The sequence below is a fragment of the Phyllobates terribilis genome, unplaced genomic scaffold (genome assembly GCF_046119375.1).
Source record: "Phyllobates terribilis strain yellow unplaced genomic scaffold, ASM4611937v1 Scaffold_11__3_contigs__length_659146591, whole genome shotgun sequence".
NCBI classification, from domain to species: Eukaryota; Metazoa; Chordata; class Amphibia; order Anura; family Dendrobatidae; genus Phyllobates; species Phyllobates terribilis.
In genome coordinates, this window is record NW_027362771.1 from 573209949 (window position 1) to 573229919 (window position 19971).

The window sequence follows — 19971 nt, forward strand, 5'->3', positions numbered from 1 at the left end:
TCGATTCCTGCTATGGGAGAGACTTTTTTTTGGGGACTAGTGTCCACATTCCAAAGCCAACACGTGCCTTGCAGACAGAATCAGTTTAGGTTGGAACTGCTCTTTGCAGCCAAAAATGCAGACCACCAGGTTTTTTGGATATTTATTTGCACAAAAGCTTATTTGATGTCATATCTCAAACCATTCATATCTCTCACTTTTAATTCCTGGGTGTTAAGGGACTCAACAAGCCTTTATCCCTGTTTGTCATTGGAGCTCCCCTTCCATCAATTGGTGATGTTTTGCTACTAAATGGAAAAGAGCTGTGACTCTCTAGCCAAGATGGTGGCAAAATCAGTTAAGGAAACACGGTACCAGTGCCCCATGTGAGAATCGAACTCATGACCTTCAGATTACGAGACTGACACGCTACCTGCTGCGCTAACGAGGCAAAATGCACGTAATAATCTGCGGAAGTTGCTTGTGCAAAGCAGTACACCTCTTTTTTTTCATATTGTAAGTGAGCTGGCAGTACATCTTCTCCCATATGGTCTAGTGGTTAGGATTCCTGGTTTTCGCCCGGGTTCGACTACTGGTATGGGAACGCATCCTTTTCTGCACCGCTGCCAACATTCAAAAACTGACGCGTGTTTTTTAGTCAAACGTATTTCAAGTAGGATTTGTTTTTTTCAGGCAAAAATGCTGAACGCCCGCGTTTTGGCACTTCATTCTGACCCTTCACACAAGATTCAATTTGGATTCGTAGCTCAACTCATTCTCAACCACCCCTTTTTACACTAAAGTGTCAAGGGACTCAACAACTCATGGGTCCGGTAAGTTATTTGGATTCCCATTTCCTTTCTAATGGAAAAAGTTGTAGAATTGAATGGAAAAGTTCTAAGTTGGTGACAAAATCTCTCGAGAAAAGGAGGGAACAGTGCCCCGTGTGAGGCTCGAACTCACGACCTTCAGATTATGAGACTGACGCGCTACCTACTGCGCTAACGAGGCAAGCTGTACCTACAGATCTGCAGAAGTTTATTGTGCATAGCAGAAAACTTTTTTTTTTCATAATGTCACTGAGACATTAGTGCATCTTTTCCCATATGGTCTAGCGGTTAGGATTCCTGGCTCTCACCCAGGTGGCCTGGGTTCGACTCCCGGTATGGGAATGCATCTTTATCTTAGCTACTGCCACCATTCAAAGACTGACACGTGTTTTTCAATCAAAAATGTTTCTGGTAGATTTTCACTTTGCAACAAAAATACTTAACATTGGCGATGCATTATGACTTTTGCAAAAGATTTCCTTTTGTTTCATAGCTTAAGCCTTTTTCAACTACACAGTTTTACACAAAAGTGTCAAGGGACTCAACAAGCCATGTGTCCTGTCTGTCATTAGGGCTCCCATGTTCTTTCTAATCGGAAACAGTTTAGAACTGAATTGGAAAGTTCAGAGTTAGTGACAAAATCTCTTGAGAAAAGGAGGATGCCACGTGTGAGCAAAAAACTCATGATCTTCAAATTATTCAACTGACGTGCCAAAAACCTTGACCATGTAGCGTGTTTCAGCTCTTGTAATGTTGATGTTTTGTATTCAAAGCAAAACACTCTTTTTTTTTTTTTTTTTTTTTTTTTACACCTGTCTTGCTGTTTACTGTACTGCTTACACCATGTGGAGAAAGACTTAGTTAGTATTCCTGGTTGACTGGTTCGATTCCTGCTATGGGAGAGACTTTTTTTTGGGGACTAGTGTCCACATTCCAAAGCCAACACGTGCCTTGCAGACAGAATCAGTTTAGGTTGGAACTGCTCTTTGCAGCCAAAAATGCAGACCACCAGGTTTTTTGGATATTTATTTGCACAAAAGCTTATTTGATGTCATATCTCAAACCATTCATATCTCTCACTTTTAATTCCTGGGTGTTAAGGGACTCAACAAGCCTTTATCCCTGTTTGTCATTGGAGCTCCCCTTCCATCAATTGGTGATGTTTTGCTACTGAATGGAAAAGAGCTGTGACTCTCTAGCCAAGATGGTGGCAAAATCAGTTAAGGAAACACGGTACCAGTGCCCCATGTGAGAATCGAACTCATGACCTTCAGATTACGAGACTGACGCGCTACCTGCTGCGCTAACGAGGCAAAATGCACGTAATAATCTGCGGAAGTTGCTTGTGCAAAGCAGTACACCTCTTTTTTTTCATATTGTAAGTGAGCTGGCAGTACATCTTCTCCCATATGGTCTAGTGGTTAGGATTCCTGGTTTTCGCCCGGGTTCGACTACTGGTATGGGAACGCATCCTTTTCTGCACCGCTGCCAACATTCAAAAACTGACGCGTGTTTTTTAGTCAAACGTATTTCAAGTAGGATTTGTTTTTTTCAGGCAAAAATGCTGAACGCCCGCGTTTTGGCACTTCATTCTGACCCTTCACACAAGATTCAATTTGGATTCGTAGCTCAACTCATTCTAAACCACCCCTTTTTACACTAAAGTGTCAAGGGACTCAACAACTCATGGGTCCGGTAAGTTATTTGGATTCCCATTTCCTTTCTAATGGAAAAAGTTGTAGAATTGAATGGAAAAGTTCTAAGTTGGTGACAAAATCTCTCGAGAAAAGGAGGGAACAGTGCCCCGTGTGAGGCTCGAACTCACGACCTTCAGATTATGAGACTGACGCGCTACCTACTGCGCTAACGAGGCAAGCTGTACCTGCAGATCTGCAGAAGTTTATTGTGCATAGCAGAAAACTTTTTTTTTTCATAATGTCACTGAGACATTAGTGCATCTTTTCCCATATGGTCTAGCGGTTAGGATTCCTGGCTCTCACCCAGGTGGCCTGGGTTCGACTCCCGGTATGGGAATGCATCTTTATCTTAGCTACTGCCACCATTCAAAGACTGACACGTGTTTTTCAATCAAAAATGTTTCTGGTAGATTTTCACTTTGCAACAAAAATACTTAACATTGGCGATGCATTATGACTTTTGCAAAAGATTTCCTTTTGTTTCATAGCTTAAGCCTTTTTCAACTACACAGTTTTACACAAAAGTGTCAAGGGACTCAACAAGCCATGTGTCCTGTCTGTCATTAGGGCTCCCATGTTCTTTCTAATCGGAAACAGTTTAGAACTGAATTGGAAAGTTCAGAGTTAGTGACAAAATCTCTTGAGAAAAGGAGGATGCCACGTGTGAGCAAAAAACTCATGATCTTCAAATTATTCAACTGACGTGCCAAAAACCTTGACCATGTAGCGTGTTTCAGCTCTTGTAATGTTGATGTTTTGTATTCAAAGCAAAACACTCTTTTTTTTTTTTTTTTTACACCTGTCTTGCTGTTTACTGTACTGCTTACACCATGTGGAGAAAGACTTAGTTAGTATTCCTGGTTGACTGGTTCGATTCCTGCTATGGGAGAGACTTTTTTTTGGGGACTAGTGTCCACATTCCAAAGCCAACACGTGCCTTGCAGACAGAATCAGTTTAGGTTGGAACTGCTCTTTGCAGCCAAAAATGCAGACCACCAGGTTTTTTGGATATTTATTTGCACAAAAGCTTATTTGATGTCATATCTCAAACCATTCATATCTCTCACTTTTAATTCCTGGGTGTTAAGGGACTCAACAAGCCTTTATCCCTGTTTGTCATTGGAGCTCCCCTTCCATCAATTGGTGATGTTTTGCTACTGAATGGAAAAGAGCTGTGACTCTCTAGCCAAGATGGTGGCAAAATCAGTTAAGGAAACACGGTACCAGTGCCCCATGTGAGAATCGAACTCATGACCTTCAGATTACGAGACTGACGCGCTACCTGCTGCGCTAACGAGGCAAAATGCACGTAATAATCTGCGGAAGTTGCTTGTGCAAAGCAGTACACCTCTTTTTTTTCATATTGTAAGTGAGCTGGCAGTACATCTTCTCCCATATGGTCTAGTGGTTAGGATTCCTGGTTTTCGCCCGGGTTCGACTACTGGTATGGGAACGCATCCTTTTCTGCACCGCTGCCAACATTCAAAAACTGACGCGTGTTTTTTAGTCAAACGTATTTCAAGTAGGATTTGTTTTTTTCAGGCAAAAATGCTGAACGCCCGCGTTTTGGCACTTCATTCTGACCCTTCACACAAGATTCAATTTGGATTCGTAGCTCAACTCATTCTAAACCACCCCTTTTTACACTAAAGTGTCAAGGGACTCAACAACTCATGGGTCCGGTAAGTTATTTGGATTCCCATTTCCTTTCTAATGGAAAAAGTTGTAGAATTGAATGGAAAAGTTCTAAGTTGGTGACAAAATCTCTCGAGAAAAGGAGGGAACAGTGCCCCGTGTGAGGCTCGAACTCACGACCTTCAGATTATGAGACTGACGCGCTACCTACTGCGCTAACGAGGCAAGCTGTACCTGCAGATCTGCAGAAGTTTATTGTGCATAGCAGAAAACTTTTTTTTTTCATAATGTCACTGAGACATTAGTGCATCTTTTCCCATATGGTCTAGCGGTTAGGATTCCTGGCTCTCACCCAGGTGGCCTGGGTTCGACTCCCGGTATGGGAATGCATCTTTATCTTAGCTACTGCCACCATTCAAAGACTGACACGTGTTTTTCAATCAAAAATGTTTCTGGTAGATTTTCACTTTGCAACAAAAATACTTAACATTGGCGATGCATTATGACTTTTGCAAAAGATTTCCTTTTGTTTCATAGCTTAAGCCTTTTTCAACTACACAGTTTTACACAAAAGTGTCAAGGGACTCAACAAGCCATGTGTCCTGTCTGTCATTAGGGCTCCCATGTTCTTTCTAATCGGAAACAGTTTAGAACTGAATTGGAAAGTTCAGAGTTAGTGACAAAATCTCTTGAGAAAAGGAGGATGCCACGTGTGAGCAAAAAACTCATGATCTTCAAATTATTCAACTGACGTGCCAAAAACCTTGACCATGTAGCGTGTTTCAGCTCTTGTAATGTTGATGTTTTGTATTCAAAGCAAAACACTCTTTTTTTTTTTTTTTTACACCTGTCTTGCTGTTTACTGTACTGCTTACACCATGTGGAGAAAGACTTAGTTAGTATTCCTGGTTGACTGGTTCGATTCCTGCTATGGGAGAGACTTTTTTTTGGGGACTAGTGTCCACATTCCAAAGCCAACACGTGCCTTGCAGACAGAATCAGTTTAGGTTGGAACTGCTCTTTGCAGCCAAAAATGCAGACCACCAGGTTTTTTGGATATTTATTTGCACAAAAGCTTATTTGATGTCATATCTCAAACCATTCATATCTCTCACTTTTAATTCCTGGGTGTTAAGGGACTCAACAAGCCTTTATCCCTGTTTGTCATTGGAGCTCCCCTTCCATCAATTGGTGATGTTTTGCTACTGAATGGAAAAGAGCTGTGACTCTCTAGCCAAGATGGTGGCAAAATCAGTTAAGGAAACACGGTACCAGTGCCCTATGTGAGAATCGAACTCATGACCTTCAGATTACGAGACTGACGCGCTACCTGCTGCGCTAACGAGGCAAAATGCACGTAATAATCTGCGGAAGTTGCTTGTGCAAAGCAGTACACCTCTTTTTTTTCATATTGTAAGTGAGCTGGCAGTACATCTTCTCCCATATGGTCTAGTGGTTAGGATTCCTGGTTTTCGCCCGGGTTCGACTACTGGTATGGGAACGCATCCTTTTCTGCACCGCTGCCAACATTCAAAAACTGACGCGTGTTTTTTAGTCAAACGTATTTCAAGTAGGATTTGTTTTTTTCAGGCAAAAATGCTGAACGCCCGCGTTTTGGCACTTCATTCTGACCCTTCACACAAGATTCAATTTGGATTCGTAGCTCAACTCATTCTAAACCACCCCTTTTTACACTAAAGTGTCAAGGGACTCAACAACTCATGGGTCCGGTAAGTTATTTGGATTCCCATTTCCTTTCTAATGGAAAAAGTTGTAGAATTGAATGGAAAAGTTCTAAGTTGGTGACAAAATCTCTCGAGAAAAGGAGGGAACAGTGCCCCGTGTGAGGCTCGAACTCACGACCTTCAGATTATGAGACTGACGCGCTACCTACTGCGCTAACGAGGCAAGCTGTACCTGCAGATCTGCAGAAGTTTATTGTGCATAGCAGAAAACTTTTTTTTTTCATAATGTCACTGAGACATTAGTGCATCTTTTCCCATATGGTCTAGCGGTTAGGATTCCTGGCTCTCACCCAGGTGGCCTGGGTTCGACTCCCGGTATGGGAATGCATCTTTATCTTAGCTACTGCCACCATTCAAAGACTGACACGTGTTTTTCAATCAAAAATGTTTCTGGTAGATTTTCACTTTGCAACAAAAATACTTAACATTGGCGATGCATTATGACTTTTGCAAAAGATTTCCTTTTGTTTCATAGCTTAAGCCTTTTTCAACTACACAGTTTTACACAAAAGTGTCAAGGGACTCAACAAGCCATGTGTCCTGTCTGTCATTAGGGCTCCCATGTTCTTTCTAATCGGAAACAGTTTAGAACTGAATTGGAAAGTTCAGAGTTAGTGACAAAATCTCTTGAGAAAAGGAGGATGCCACGTGTGAGCAAAAAACTCATGATCTTCAAATTATTCAACTGACGTGCCAAAAACCTTGACCATGTAGCGTGTTTCAGCTCTTGTAATGTTGATGTTTTGTATTCAAAGCAAAACACTCTTTTTTTTTTTTTTTTTACACCTGTCTTGCTGTTTACTGTACTGCTTACACCATGTGGAGAAAGACTTAGTTAGTATTCCTGGTTGACTGGTTCGATTCCTGCTATGGGAGAGACTTTTTTTTGGGGACTAGTGTCCACATTCCAAAGCCAACACGTGCCTTGCAGACAGAATCAGTTTAGGTTGGAACTGCTCTTTGCAGCCAAAAATGCAGACCACCAGGTTTTTTGGATATTTATTTGCACAAAAGCTTATTTGATGTCATATCTCAAACCATTCATATCTCTCACTTTTAATTCCTGGGTGTTAAGGGACTCAACAAGCCTTTATCCCTGTTTGTCATTGGAGCTCCCCTTCCATCAATTGGTGATGTTTTGCTACTAAATGGAAAAGAGCTGTGACTCTCTAGCCAAGATGGTGGCAAAATCAGTTAAGGAAACACGGTACCAGTGCCCCATGTGAGAATCGAACTCATGACCTTCAGATTACGAGACTGACACGCTACCTGCTGCGCTAACGAGGCAAAATGCACGTAATAATCTGCGGAAGTTGCTTCTGCAAAGCAGTACACCTCTTTTTTTTCATATTGTAAGTGAGCTGGCAGTACATCTTCTCCCATATGGTCTAGTGGTTAGGATTCCTGGTTTTCGCCCGGGTTCGACTACTGGTATGGGAACGCATCCTTTTCTGCACCGCTGCCAACATTCAAAAACTGACGCGTGTTTTTTAGTCAAACGTATTTCAAGTAGGATTTGTTTTTTTCAGGCAAAAATGCTGAACGCCCGCGTTTTGGCACTTCATTCTGACCCTTCACACAAGATTCAATTTGGATTCGTAGCTCAACTCATTCTCAACCACCCCTTTTTACACTAAAGTGTCAAGGGACTCAACAACTCATGGGTCCGGTAAGTTATTTGGATTCCCATTTCCTTTCTAATGGAAAAAGTTGTAGAATTGAATGGAAAAGTTCTAAGTTGGTGACAAAATCTCTCGAGAAAAGGAGGGAACAGTGCCCCGTGTGAGGCTCGAACTCACGACCTTCAGATTATGAGACTGACGCGCTACCTACTGCGCTAACGAGGCAAGCTGTACCTGCAGATCTGCAGAAGTTTATTGTGCATAGCAGAAAACTTTTTTTTTTCATAATGTCACTGAGACATTAGTGCATCTTTTCCCATATGGTCTAGCGGTTAGGATTCCTGGCTCTCACCCAGGTGGCCTGGGTTCGACTCCCGGTATGGGAATGCATCTTTATCTTAGCTACTGCCACCATTCAAAGACTGACACGTGTTTTTCAATCAAAAATGTTTCTGGTAGATTTTCACTTTGCAACAAAAATACTTAACATTGGCGATGCATTATGACTTTTGCAAAAGATTTCCTTTTGTTTCATAGCTTAAGCCTTTTTCAACTACACAGTTTTACACAAAAGTGTCAAGGGACTCAACAAGCCATGTGTCCTGTCTGTCATTAGGGCTCCCATGTTCTTTCTAATCGGAAACAGTTTAGAACTGAATTGGAAAGTTCAGAGTTAGTGACAAAATCTCTTGAGAAAAGGAGGATGCCACGTGTGAGCAAAAAACTCATGATCTTCAAATTATTCAACTGACGTGCCAAAAACCTTGACCATGTAGCGTGTTTCAGCTCTTGTAATGTTGATGTTTTGTATTCAAAGCAAAACACTCTTTTTTTTTTTTTTTTTACACCTGTCTTGCTGTTTACTGTACTGCTTACACCATGTGGAGAAAGACTTAGTTAGTATTCCTGGTTGACTGGTTCGATTCCTGCTATGGGAGAGACTTTTTTTTGGGGACTAGTGTCCACATTCCAAAGCCAACACGTGCCTTGCAGACAGAATCAGTTTAGGTTGGAACTGCTCTTTGCAGCCAAAAATGCAGACCACCAGGTTTTTTGGATATTTATTTGCACAAAAGCTTATTTGATGTCATATCTCAAACCATTCATATCTCTCACTTTTAATTCCTGGGTGTTAAGGGACTCAACAAGCCTTTATCCCTGTTTGTCATTGGAGCTCCCCTTCCATCAATTGGTGATGTTTTGCTACTAAATGGAAAAGAGCTGTGACCCTCTAGCCAAGATGGTGGCAAAATCAGTTAAGGAAACACGGTACCAGTGCCCCATGTGAGAATCGAACTCATGACCTTCAGATTACGAGACTGACGCGCTACCTGCTGCGCTAACGAGGCAAAATGCACGTAATAATCTGCGGAAGTTGCTTGTGCAAAGCAGTACACCTCTTTTTTTTCATATTGTAAGTGAGCTGGCAGTACATCTTCTCCCATATGGTCTAGTGGTTAGGATTCCTGGTTTTCGCCCGGGTTCGACTACTGGTATGGGAACGCATCCTTTTCTGCACCGCTGCCAACATTCAAAAACTGACGCGTGTTTTTTAGTCAAACGTATTTCAAGTAGGATTTGTTTTTTTCAGGCAAAAATGCTGAACGCCCGCGTTTTGGCACTTCATTCTGACCCTTCACACAAGATTCAATTTGGATTCGTAGCTCAACTCATTCTAAACCACCCCTTTTTACACTAAAGTGTCAAGGGACTCAACAACTCATGGGTCCGGTAAGTTATTTGGATTCCCATTTCCTTTCTAATGGAAAAAGTTGTAGAATTGAATGGAAAAGTTCTAAGTTGGTGACAAAATCTCTCGAGAAAAGGAGGGAACAGTGCCCCGTGTGAGGCTCGAACTCACGACCTTCAGATTATGAGACTGACGCGCTACCTACTGCGCTAACGAGGCAAGCTGTACCTGCAGATCTGCAGAAGTTTATTGTGCATAGCAGAAAACTTTTTTTTTTCATAATGTCACTGAGACATTAGTGCATCTTTTCCCATATGGTCTAGCGGTTAGGATTCCTGGCTCTCACCCAGGTGGCCTGGGTTCGACTCCCGGTATGGGAATGCATCTTTATCTTAGCTACTGCCACCATTCAAAGACTGACACGTGTTTTTCAATCAAAAATGTTTCTGGTAGATTTTCACTTTGCAACAAAAATACTTAACATTGGCGATGCATTATGACTTTTGCAAAAGATTTCCTTTTGTTTCATAGCTTAAGCCTTTTTCAACTACACAGTTTTACACAAAAGTGTCAAGGGACTCAACAAGCCATGTGTCCTGTCTGTCATTAGGGCTCCCATGTTCTTTCTAATCGGAAACAGTTTAGAACTGAATTGGAAAGTTCAGAGTTAGTGACAAAATCTCTTGAGAAAAGGAGGATGCCACGTGTGAGCAAAAAACTCATGATCTTCAAATTATTCAACTGACGTGCCAAAAACCTTGACCATGTAGCGTGTTTCAGCTCTTGTAATGTTGATGTTTTGTATTCAAAGCAAAACACTCTTTTTTTTTTTTTTTTTTTTTACACCTGTCTTGCTGTTTACTGTACTGCTTACACCATGTGGAGAAAGACTTAGTTAGTATTCCTGGTTGACTGGTTCGATTCCTGCTATGGGAGAGACTTTTTTTTGGGGACTAGTGTCCACATTCCAAAGCCAACACGTGCCTTGCAGACAGAATCAGTTTAGGTTGGAACTGCTCTTTGCAGCCAAAAATGCAGACCACCAGGTTTTTTGGATATTTATTTGCACAAAAGCTTATTTGATGTCATATCTCAAACCATTCATATCTCTCACTTTTAATTCCTGGGTGTTAAGGGACTCAACAAGCCTTTATCCCTGTTTGTCATTGGAGCTCCCCTTCCATCAATTGGTGATGTTTTGCTACTGAATGGAAAAGAGCTGTGACTCTCTAGCCAAGATGGTGGCAAAATCAGTTAAGGAAACACGGTACCAGTGCCCCATGTGAGAATCGAACTCATGACCTTCAGATTACGAGACTGACGCGCTACCTGCTGCGCTAACGAGGCAAAATGCACGTAATAATCTGCGGAAGTTGCTTGTGCAAAGCAGTACACCTCTTTTTTTTCATATTGTAAGTGAGCTGGCAGTACATCTTCTCCCATATGGTCTAGTGGTTAGGATTCCTGGTTTTCGCCCGGGTTCGACTACTGGTATGGGAACGCATCCTTTTCTGCACCGCTGCCAACATTCAAAAACTGACGCGTGTTTTTTAGTCAAACGTATTTCAAGTAGGATTTGTTTTTTTCAGGCAAAAATGCTGAACGCCCGCGTTTTGGCACTTCATTCTGACCCTTCACACAAGATTCAATTTGGATTCGTAGCTCAACTCATTCTAAACCACCCCTTTTTACACTAAAGTGTCAAGGGACTCAACAACTCATGGGTCCGGTAAGTTATTTGGATTCCCATTTCCTTTCTAATGGAAAAAGTTGTAGAATTGAATGGAAAAGTTCTAAGTTGGTGACAAAATCTCTCGAGAAAAGGAGGGAACAGTGCCCCGTGTGAGGCTCGAACTCACGACCTTCAGATTATGAGACTGACGCGCTACCTACTGCGCTAACGAGGCAAGCTGTACCTGCAGATCTGCAGAAGTTTATTGTGCATAGCAGAAAACTTTTTTTTTTCATAATGTCACTGAGACATTAGTGCATCTTTTCCCATATGGTCTAGCGGTTAGGATTCCTGGCTCTCACCCAGGTGGCCTGGGTTCGACTCCCGGTATGGGAATGCATCTTTATCTTAGCTACTGCCACCATTCAAAGACTGACACGTGTTTTTCAATCAAAAATGTTTCTGGTAGATTTTCACTTTGCAACAAAAATACTTAACATTGGCGATGCATTATGACTTTTGCAAAAGATTTCCTTTTGTTTCATAGCTTAAGCCTTTTTCAACTACACAGTTTTACACAAAAGTGTCAAGGGACTCAACAAGCCATGTGTCCTGTCTGTCATTAGGGCTCCCATGTTCTTTCTAATCGGAAACAGTTTAGAACTGAATTGGAAAGTTCAGAGTTAGTGACAAAATCTCTTGAGAAAAGGAGGATGCCACGTGTGAGCAAAAAACTCATGATCTTCAAATTATTCAACTGACGTGCCAAAAACCTTGACCATGTAGCGTGTTTCAGCTCTTGTAATGTTGATGTTTTGTATTCAAAGCAAAACGCTCTTTTTTTTTTTTTTTTTTTTTACACCTGTCTTGCTGTTTACTGTACTGCTTACACCATGTGGAGAAAGACTTAGTTAGTATTCCTGGTTGACTGGTTCGATTCCTGCTATGGGAGAGACTTTTTTTTTGGGACTAGTGTCCACATTCCAAAGCCAACACGTGCCTTGCAGACAGAATCAGTTTAGGTTGGAACTGCTCTTTGCAGCCAAAAATGCAGACCACCAGGTTTTTTGGATATTTATTTGCACAAAAGCTTATTTGATGTCATATCTCAAACCATTCATATCTCTCACTTTTAATTCCTGGGTGTTAAGGGACTCAACAAGCCTTTATCCCTGTTTGTCATTGGAGCTCCCCTTCCATCAATTGGTGATGTTTTGCTACTGAATGGAAAAGAGCTGTGACTCTCTAGCCAAGATGGTGGCAAAATCAGTTAAGGAAACACGGTACCAGTGCCCCATGTGAGAATCGAACTCATGACCTTCAGATTACGAGACTGACGCGCTACCTGCTGCGCTAACGAGGCAAAATGCACGTAATAATCTGCGGAAGTTGCTTGTGCAAAGCAGTACACCTCTTTTTTTTCATATTGTAAGTGAGCTGGCAGTACATCTTCTCCCATATGGTCTAGTGGTTAGGATTCCTGGTTTTCGCCCGGGTTCGACTACTGGTATGGGAACGCATCCTTTTCTGCACCGCTGCCAACATTCAAAAACTGACGCGTGTTTTTTAGTCAAACGTATTTCAAGTAGGATTTGTTTTTTTCAGGCAAAAATGCTGAACGCCCGCGTTTTGGCACTTCATTCTGACCCTTCACACAAGATTCAATTTGGATTCGTAGCTCAACTCATTCTAAACCACCCCTTTTTACACTAAAGTGTCAAGGGACTCAACAACTCATGGGTCCGGTAAGTTATTTGGATTCCCATTTCCTTTCTAATGGAAAAAGTTGTAGAATTGAATGGAAAAGTTCTAAGTTGGTGACAAAATCTCTCGAGAAAAGGAGGGAACAGTGCCCCGTGTGAGGCTCGAACTCACGACCTTCAGATTATGAGACTGACGCGCTACCTACTGCGCTAACGAGGCAAGCTGTACCTGCAGATCTGCAGAAGTTTATTGTGCATAGCAGAAAACTTTTTTTTTTCATAATGTCACTGAGACATTAGTGCATCTTTTCCCATATGGTCTAGCGGTTAGGATTCCTGGCTCTCACCCAGGTGGCCTGGGTTCGACTCCCGGTATGGGAATGCATCTTTATCTTAGCTACTGCCACCATTCAAAGACTGACACGTGTTTTTCAATCAAAAATGTTTCTGGTAGATTTTCACTTTGCAACAAAAATACTTAACATTGGCGATGCATTATGACTTTTGCAAAAGATTTCCTTTTGTTTCATAGCTTAAGCCTTTTTCAACTACACAGTTTTACACAAAAGTGTCAAGGGACTCAACAAGCCATGTGTCCTGTCTGTCATTAGGGCTCCCATGTTCTTTCTAATCGGAAACAGTTTAGAACTGAATTGGAAAGTTCAGAGTTAGGGACAAAATCTCTTGAGAAAAGGAGGATGCCACGTGTGAGCAAAAAACTCATGATCTTCAAATTATTCAACTGACGTGCCAAAAACCTTGACCATGTAGCGTGTTTCAGCTCTTGTAATGTTGATGTTTTGTATTCAAAGCAAAACACTCTTTTTTTTTTTTTTTTTACACCTGTCTTGCTGTTTACTGTACTGCTTACACCATGTGGAGAAAGACTTAGTTAGTATTCCTGGTTGACTGGTTCGATTCCTGCTATGGGAGAGACTTTTTTTTGGGGACTAGTGTCCACATTCCAAAGCCAACACGTGCCTTGCAGACAGAATCAGTTTAGGTTGGAACTGCTCTTTGCAGCCAAAAATGCAGACCACCAGGTTTTTTGGATATTTATTTGCACAAAAGCTTATTTGATGTCATATCTCAAACCATTCATATCTCTCACTTTTAATTCCTGGGTGTTAAGGGACTCAACAAGCCTTTATCCCTGTTTGTCATTGGAGCTCCCCTTCCATCAATTGGTGATGTTTTGCTACTGAATGGAAAAGAGCTGTGACTCTCTAGCCAAGATGGTGGCAAAATCAGTTAAGGAAACACGGTACCAGTGCCCCATGTGAGAATCGAACTCATGACCTTCAGATTACGAGACTGACGCGCTACCTGCTGCGCTAACGAGGCAAAATGCACGTAATAATCTGCGGAAGTTGCTTGTGCAAAGCAGTACACCTCTTTTTTTTCATATTGTAAGTGAGCTGGCAGTACATCTTCTCCCATATGGTCTAGTGGTTAGGATTCCTGGTTTTCGCCCGGGTTCGACTACTGGTATGGGAACGCATCCTTTTCTGCACCGCTGCCAACATTCAAAAACTGACGCGTGTTTTTTAGTCAAACGTATTTCAAGTAGGATTTGTTTTTTTCAGGCAAAAATGCTGAACGCCCGCGTTTTGGCACTTCATTCTGACCCTTCACACAAGATTCAATTTGGATTCGTAGCTCAACTCATTCTAAACCACCCCTTTTTACACTAAAGTGTCAAGGGACTCAACAACTCATGGGTCCGGTAAGTTATTTGGATTCCCATTTCCTTTCTAATGGAAAAAGTTGTAGAATTGAATGGAAAAGTTCTAAGTTGGTGACAAAATCTCTCGAGAAAAGGAGGGAACAGTGCCCCGTGTGAGGCTCGAACTCACGACCTTCAGATTATGAGACTGACGCGCTACCTACTGCGCTAACGAGGCAAGCTGTACCTGCAGATCTGCAGAAGTTTATTGTGCATAGCAGAAAACTTTTTTTTTTCATAATGTCACTGAGACATTAGTGCATCTTTTCCCATATGGTCTAGCGGTTAGGATTCCTGGCTCTCACCCAGGTGGCCTGGGTTCGACTCCCGGTATGGGAATGCATCTTTATCTTAGCTACTGCCACCATTCAAAGACTGACACGTGTTTTTCAATCAAAAATGTTTCTGGTAGATTTTCACTTTGCAACAAAAATACTTAACATTGGCGATGCATTATGACTTTTGCAAAAGATTTCCTTTTGTTTCATAGCTTAAGCCTTTTTCAACTACACAGTTTTACACAAAAGTGTCAAGGGACTCAACAAGCCATGTGTCCTGTCTGTCATTAGGGCTCCCATGTTCTTTCTAATCGGAAACAGTTTAGAACTGAATTGGAAAGTTCAGAGTTAGTGACAAAATCTCTTGAGAAAAGGAGGATGCCACGTGTGAGCAAAAAACTCATGATCTTCAAATTATTCAACTGACGTGCCAAAAACCTTGACCATGTAGCGTGTTTCAGCTCTTGTAATGTTGATGTTTTGTATTCAAAGCAAAACACTCTTTTTTTTTTTTTTTTTTTTTACACCTGTCTTGCTGTTTACTGTACTGCTTACACCATGTGGAGAAAGACTTAGTTAGTATTCCTGGTTGACTGGTTCGATTCCTGCTATGGGAGAGACTTTTTTTTGGGGACTAGTGTCCACATTCCAAAGCCAACACGTGCCTTGCAGACAGAATCAGTTTAGGTTGGAACTGCTCTTTGCAGCCAAAAATGCAGACCACCAGGTTTTTTGGATATTTATTTGCACAAAAGCTTATTTGATGTCATATCTCAAACCATTCATATCTCTCACTTTTAATTCCTGGGTGTTAAGGGACTCAACAAGCCTTTATCCCTGTTTGTCATTGGAGCTCCCCTTCCATCAATTGGTGATGTTTTGCTACTGAATGGAAAAGAGCTGTGACTCTCTAGCCAAGATGGTGGCAAAATCAGTTAAGGAAACACGGTACCAGTGCCCCATGTGAGAATCGAACTCATGACCTTCAGATTACGAGACTGACGCGCTACCTGCTGCGCTAACGAGGCAAAATGCACGTAATAATCTGCGGAAGTTGCTTGTGCAAAGCAGTACACCTCTTTTTTTTCATATTGTAAGTGAGCTGGCAGTACATCTTCTCCCATATGGTCTAGTGGTTAGGATTCCTGGTTTTCGCCCGGGTTCGACTACTGGTATGGGAACGCATCCTTTTCTGCACCGCTGCCAACATTCAAAAACTGACGCGTGTTTTTTAGTCAAACGTATTTCAAGTAGGATTTGTTTTTTTCAGGCAAAAATGCTGAACGCCCGCGTTTTGGCACTTCATTCTGACCCTTCACACAAGATTCAATTTGGATTCGTAGCTCAACTCATTCTAAACCACCCCTTTTTACACTAAAGTGTCAAGGGACTCAACAACTCATGGGTCCGGTAAGTTATTTGGATTCCCATTTCCTTTCTAATGGAAAAAGTTGTAGAATTGAATGGAAAAGTTCTAAGTTGGTGACAAAATCTCTCGAGAAAAGGAGGGAACAGTGCCCCGTGTGAGGCTCGAACTCACGACCTTCAGATTATGAGACTGACGCGCTACCTACTGCGCTAACGAGGCAAGCTGTACCTGCAGATCTGCAGAAGTTTATTGTGCATAGCAGAAAACTTTTTTTTTTCATAATGTCACTGAGACATTAGTGCATCTTTTCCCATATGGTCTAGCGGTTAGGATTCCTGGCTCTCACCCAGGTGGCCTGGGTTCGACTCCCGGTATGGGAATGCATCTTTATCTTAGCTACTGCCACCATTCAAAGACTGACACGTGTTTTTCAATCAAAAATGTTTCTGGTAGATTTTCACTTTGCAACAAAAATACTTAACATTGGCGATGCATTATGACTTTTGCAAAAGATTTCCTTTTGTTTCATAGCTTAAGCCTTTTTCAACTACACAGTTTTACACAAAAGTGTCAAGGGACTCAACAAGCCATGTGTCCTGTCTGTCATTAGGGCTCCCATGTTCTTTCTAATCGGAAACAGTTTAGAACTGAATTGGAAAGTTCAGAGTTAGTGACAAAATCTCTTGAGAAAAGGAGGATGCCACGTGTGAGCAAAAAACTCATGATCTTCAAATTATTCAACTGACGTGCCAAAAACCTTGACCATGTAGCGTGTTTCAGCTCTTGTAATGTTGATGTTTTGTATTCAAAGCAAAACACTCTTTTTTTTTTTTTTTTTTTTTACACCTGTCTTGCTGTTTACTGTACTGCTTACACCATGTGGAGAAAGACTTAGTTAGTATTCCTGGTTGACTGGTTCGATTCCTGCTATGGGAGAGACTTTTTTTTGGGGACTAGTGTCCACATTCCAAAGCCAACACGTGCCTTGCAGACAGAATCAGTTTAGGTTGGAACTGCTCTTTGCAGCCAAAAATGCAGACCACCAGGTTTTTTGGATATTTATTTGCACAAAAGCTTATTTGATGTCATATCTCAAACCATTCATATCTCTCACTTTTAATTCCTGGGTGTTAAGGGACTCAACAAGCCTTTATCCCTGTTTGTCATTGGAGCTCCCCTTCCATCAATTGGTGATGTTTTGCTACTGAATGGAAAAGAGCTGTGACTCTCTAGCCAAGATGGTGGCAAAATCAGTTAAGGAAACACGGTACCAGTGCCCCATGTGAGAATCGAACTCATGACCTTCAGATTACGAGACTGACGCGCTACCTGCTGCGCTAACGAGGCAAAATGCACGTAATAATCTGCGGAAGTTGCTTGTGCAAAGCAGTACACCTCTTTTTTTTCATATTGTAAGTGAGCTGGCAGTACATCTTCTCCCATATGGTCTAGTGGTTAGGATTCCTGGTTTTCGCCCGGGTTCGACTACTGGTATGGGAACGCATCCTTTTCTGCACCGCTGCCAACATTCAAAAACTGACGCGTGTTTTTTAGTCAAACGTATTTCAAGTAGGATTTGTTTTTTTCAGGCAAAAATGCTGAACGCCCGCGTTTTGGCACTTCATTCTGACCCTTCACACAAGATTCAATTTGGATTCGTAGCTCAACTCATTCTAAACCACCCCTTTTTACACTAAAGTGTCAAGGGACTCAACAACTCATGGGTCCGGTAAGTTATTTGGATTCCCATTTCCTTTCTAATGGAAAAAGTTGTAGAATTGAATGGAAAAGTTCTAAGTTGGTGACAAAATCTCTCGAGAAAAGGAGGGAACAGTGCCCCGTGTGAGGCTCGAACTCACGACCTTCAGATTATGAGACTGACGCGCTACCTACTGCGCTAACGAGGCAAGCTGTACCTGCAGATCTGCAGAAGTTTATTGTGCATAGCAGAAAACTTTTTTTTTTCATAATGTCACTGAGACATTAGTGCATCTTTTCCCATATGGTCTAGCGGTTAGGATTCCTGGCTCTCACCCAGGTGGCCTGGGTTCGACTCCCGGTATGGGAATGCATCTTTATCTTAGCTACTGCCACCATTCAAAGACTGACACGTGTTTTTCAATCAAAAATGTTTCTGGTAGATTTTCACTTTGCAACAAAAATACTTAACATTGGCGATGCATTATGACTTTTGCAAAAGATTTCCTTTTGTTTCATAGCTTAAGCCTTTTTCAACTACACAGTTTTACACAAAAGTGTCAAGGGACTCAACAAGCCATGTGTCCTGTCTGTCATTAGGGCTCCCATGTTCTTTCTAATCGGAAACAGTTTAGAACTGAATTGGAAAGTTCAGAGTTAGGGACAAAATCTCTTGAGAAAAGGAGGATGCCACGTGTGAGCAAAAAACTCATGATCTTCAAATTATTCAACTGACGTGCCAAAAACCTTGACCATGTAGCGTGTTTCAGCTCTTGTAATGTTGATGTTTTGTATTCAAAGCAAAACACTCTTTTTTTTTTTTTTTTTACACCTGTCTTGCTGTTTACTGTACTGCTTACACCATGTGGAGAAAGACTTAGTTAGTATTCCTGGTTGACTGGTTCGATTCCTGCTATGGGAGAGACTTTTTTTTGGGGACTAGTGTCCACATTCCAAAGCCAACACGTGCCTTGCAGACAGAATCAGTTTAGGTTGGAACTGCTCTTTGCAGCCAAAAATGCAGACCACCAGGTTTTTTGGATATTTATTTGCACAAAAGCTTATTTGATGTCATATCTCAAACCATTCATATCTCTCACTTTTAATTCCTGGGTGTTAAGGGACTCAACAAGCCTTTATCCCTGTTTGTCATTGGAGCTCCCCTTCCATCAATTGGTGATGTTTTGCTACTGAATGGAAAAGAGCTGTGACTCTCTAGCCAAGATGGTGGCAAAATCAGTTAAGGAAACACGGTACCAGTGCCCCATGTGAGAATCGAACTCATGACCTTCAGATTACGAGACTGACGCGCTACCTGCTGCGCTAACGAGGCAAAATGCACGTAATAATCTGCGGAAGTTGCTTGTGCAAAGCAGTACACCTCTTTTTTTTCATATTGTAAGTGAGCTGGCAGTACATCTTCTCCCATATGGTCTAGTGGTTAGGATTCCTGGTTTTCGCCCGGGTTCGACTACTGGTATGGGAACGCATCCTTTTCTGCACCGCTGCCAACATTCAAAAACTGACGCGTGTTTTTTAGTCAAACGTATTTCAAGTAGGATTTGTTTTTTTCAGGCAAAAATGCTGAACGCCCGCGTTTTGGCACTTCATTCTGACCCTTCACACAAGATTCAATTTGGATTCGTAGCTCAACTCATTCTAAACCACCCCTTTTTACACTAAAGTGTCAAGGGACTCAACAACTCATGGGTCCGGTAAGTTATTTGGATTCCCATTTCCTTTCTAATGGAAAAAGTTGTAGAATTGAATGGAAAAGTTCTAAGTTGGTGACAAAATCTCTCGAGAAAAGGAGGGAACAGTGCCCCGTGTGAGGCTCGAACTCACGACCTTCAGATTATGAGACTGACGCGCTACCTACTGCGCTAACGAGGCAAGCTGTACCTGCAGATCTGCAGAAGTTTATTGTGCATAGCAGAAAACTTTTTTTTTTCATAATGTCACTGAGACATTAGTGCATCTTTTCCCATATGGTCTAGCGGTTAGGATTCCTGGCTCTCACCCAGGTGGCCTGGGTTCGACTCCCGGTATGGGAATGCATCTTTATCTTAGCTACTGCCACCATTCAAAGACTGACACGTGTTTTTCAATCAAAAATGTTTCTGGTAGATTTTCACTTTGCAACAAAAATACTTAACATTGGCGATGCATTATGACTTTTGCAAAAGATTTCCTTTTGTTTCATAGCTTAAGCCTTTTTCAACTACACAGTTTTACACAAAAGTGTCAAGGGACTCAACAAGCCATGTGTCCTGTCTGTCATTAGGGCTCCCATGTTCTTTCTAATCGGAAACAGTTTAGAACTGAAT

At 41.8% G+C, this 19971-nt stretch overlaps 12 non-coding genes across 12 annotated transcripts; all 12 read right to left on the reverse strand.

Annotated features, from left to right (window-relative positions):
• Positions 1 to 917: 917 nt before the first annotated feature.
• TRNAM-CAU (transfer RNA methionine (anticodon CAU)) lies at positions 918 to 990 on the reverse strand. Its single transcript has one exon. It is a non-coding gene; the product is annotated as a tRNA-Met (tRNA).
• A 1619-nt stretch (positions 991 to 2609) lies between these two features.
• Positions 2610 to 2682, reverse strand: TRNAM-CAU (transfer RNA methionine (anticodon CAU)). Its single transcript has one exon. It is a non-coding gene; the product is annotated as a tRNA-Met (tRNA).
• Positions 2683 to 4293: 1611 nt separating this feature from the next.
• Positions 4294 to 4366, reverse strand: TRNAM-CAU (transfer RNA methionine (anticodon CAU)). The gene has a single exon. It is a non-coding gene; the product is annotated as a tRNA-Met (tRNA).
• A 1610-nt stretch (positions 4367 to 5976) lies between these two features.
• On the reverse strand, positions 5977 to 6049 carry TRNAM-CAU (transfer RNA methionine (anticodon CAU)). Its single transcript has one exon. It is a non-coding gene; the product is annotated as a tRNA-Met (tRNA).
• Positions 6050 to 7660: 1611 nt separating this feature from the next.
• TRNAM-CAU (transfer RNA methionine (anticodon CAU)) lies at positions 7661 to 7733 on the reverse strand. Its single transcript has one exon. It is a non-coding gene; the product is annotated as a tRNA-Met (tRNA).
• A 1611-nt stretch (positions 7734 to 9344) lies between these two features.
• On the reverse strand, positions 9345 to 9417 carry TRNAM-CAU (transfer RNA methionine (anticodon CAU)). The gene has a single exon. It is a non-coding gene; the product is annotated as a tRNA-Met (tRNA).
• A 1615-nt stretch (positions 9418 to 11032) lies between these two features.
• Positions 11033 to 11105, reverse strand: TRNAM-CAU (transfer RNA methionine (anticodon CAU)). Its single transcript has one exon. It is a non-coding gene; the product is annotated as a tRNA-Met (tRNA).
• A 1615-nt stretch (positions 11106 to 12720) lies between these two features.
• Positions 12721 to 12793, reverse strand: TRNAM-CAU (transfer RNA methionine (anticodon CAU)). Its single transcript has one exon. It is a non-coding gene; the product is annotated as a tRNA-Met (tRNA).
• Positions 12794 to 14404: 1611 nt separating this feature from the next.
• Positions 14405 to 14477, reverse strand: TRNAM-CAU (transfer RNA methionine (anticodon CAU)). The gene has a single exon. It is a non-coding gene; the product is annotated as a tRNA-Met (tRNA).
• A 1615-nt stretch (positions 14478 to 16092) lies between these two features.
• Positions 16093 to 16165, reverse strand: TRNAM-CAU (transfer RNA methionine (anticodon CAU)). The gene has a single exon. It is a non-coding gene; the product is annotated as a tRNA-Met (tRNA).
• A 1615-nt stretch (positions 16166 to 17780) lies between these two features.
• TRNAM-CAU (transfer RNA methionine (anticodon CAU)) lies at positions 17781 to 17853 on the reverse strand. Its single transcript has one exon. It is a non-coding gene; the product is annotated as a tRNA-Met (tRNA).
• Positions 17854 to 19464: 1611 nt separating this feature from the next.
• Positions 19465 to 19537, reverse strand: TRNAM-CAU (transfer RNA methionine (anticodon CAU)). Its single transcript has one exon. It is a non-coding gene; the product is annotated as a tRNA-Met (tRNA).
• Between the last annotated feature and the right edge of the window lie 434 nt (positions 19538 to 19971).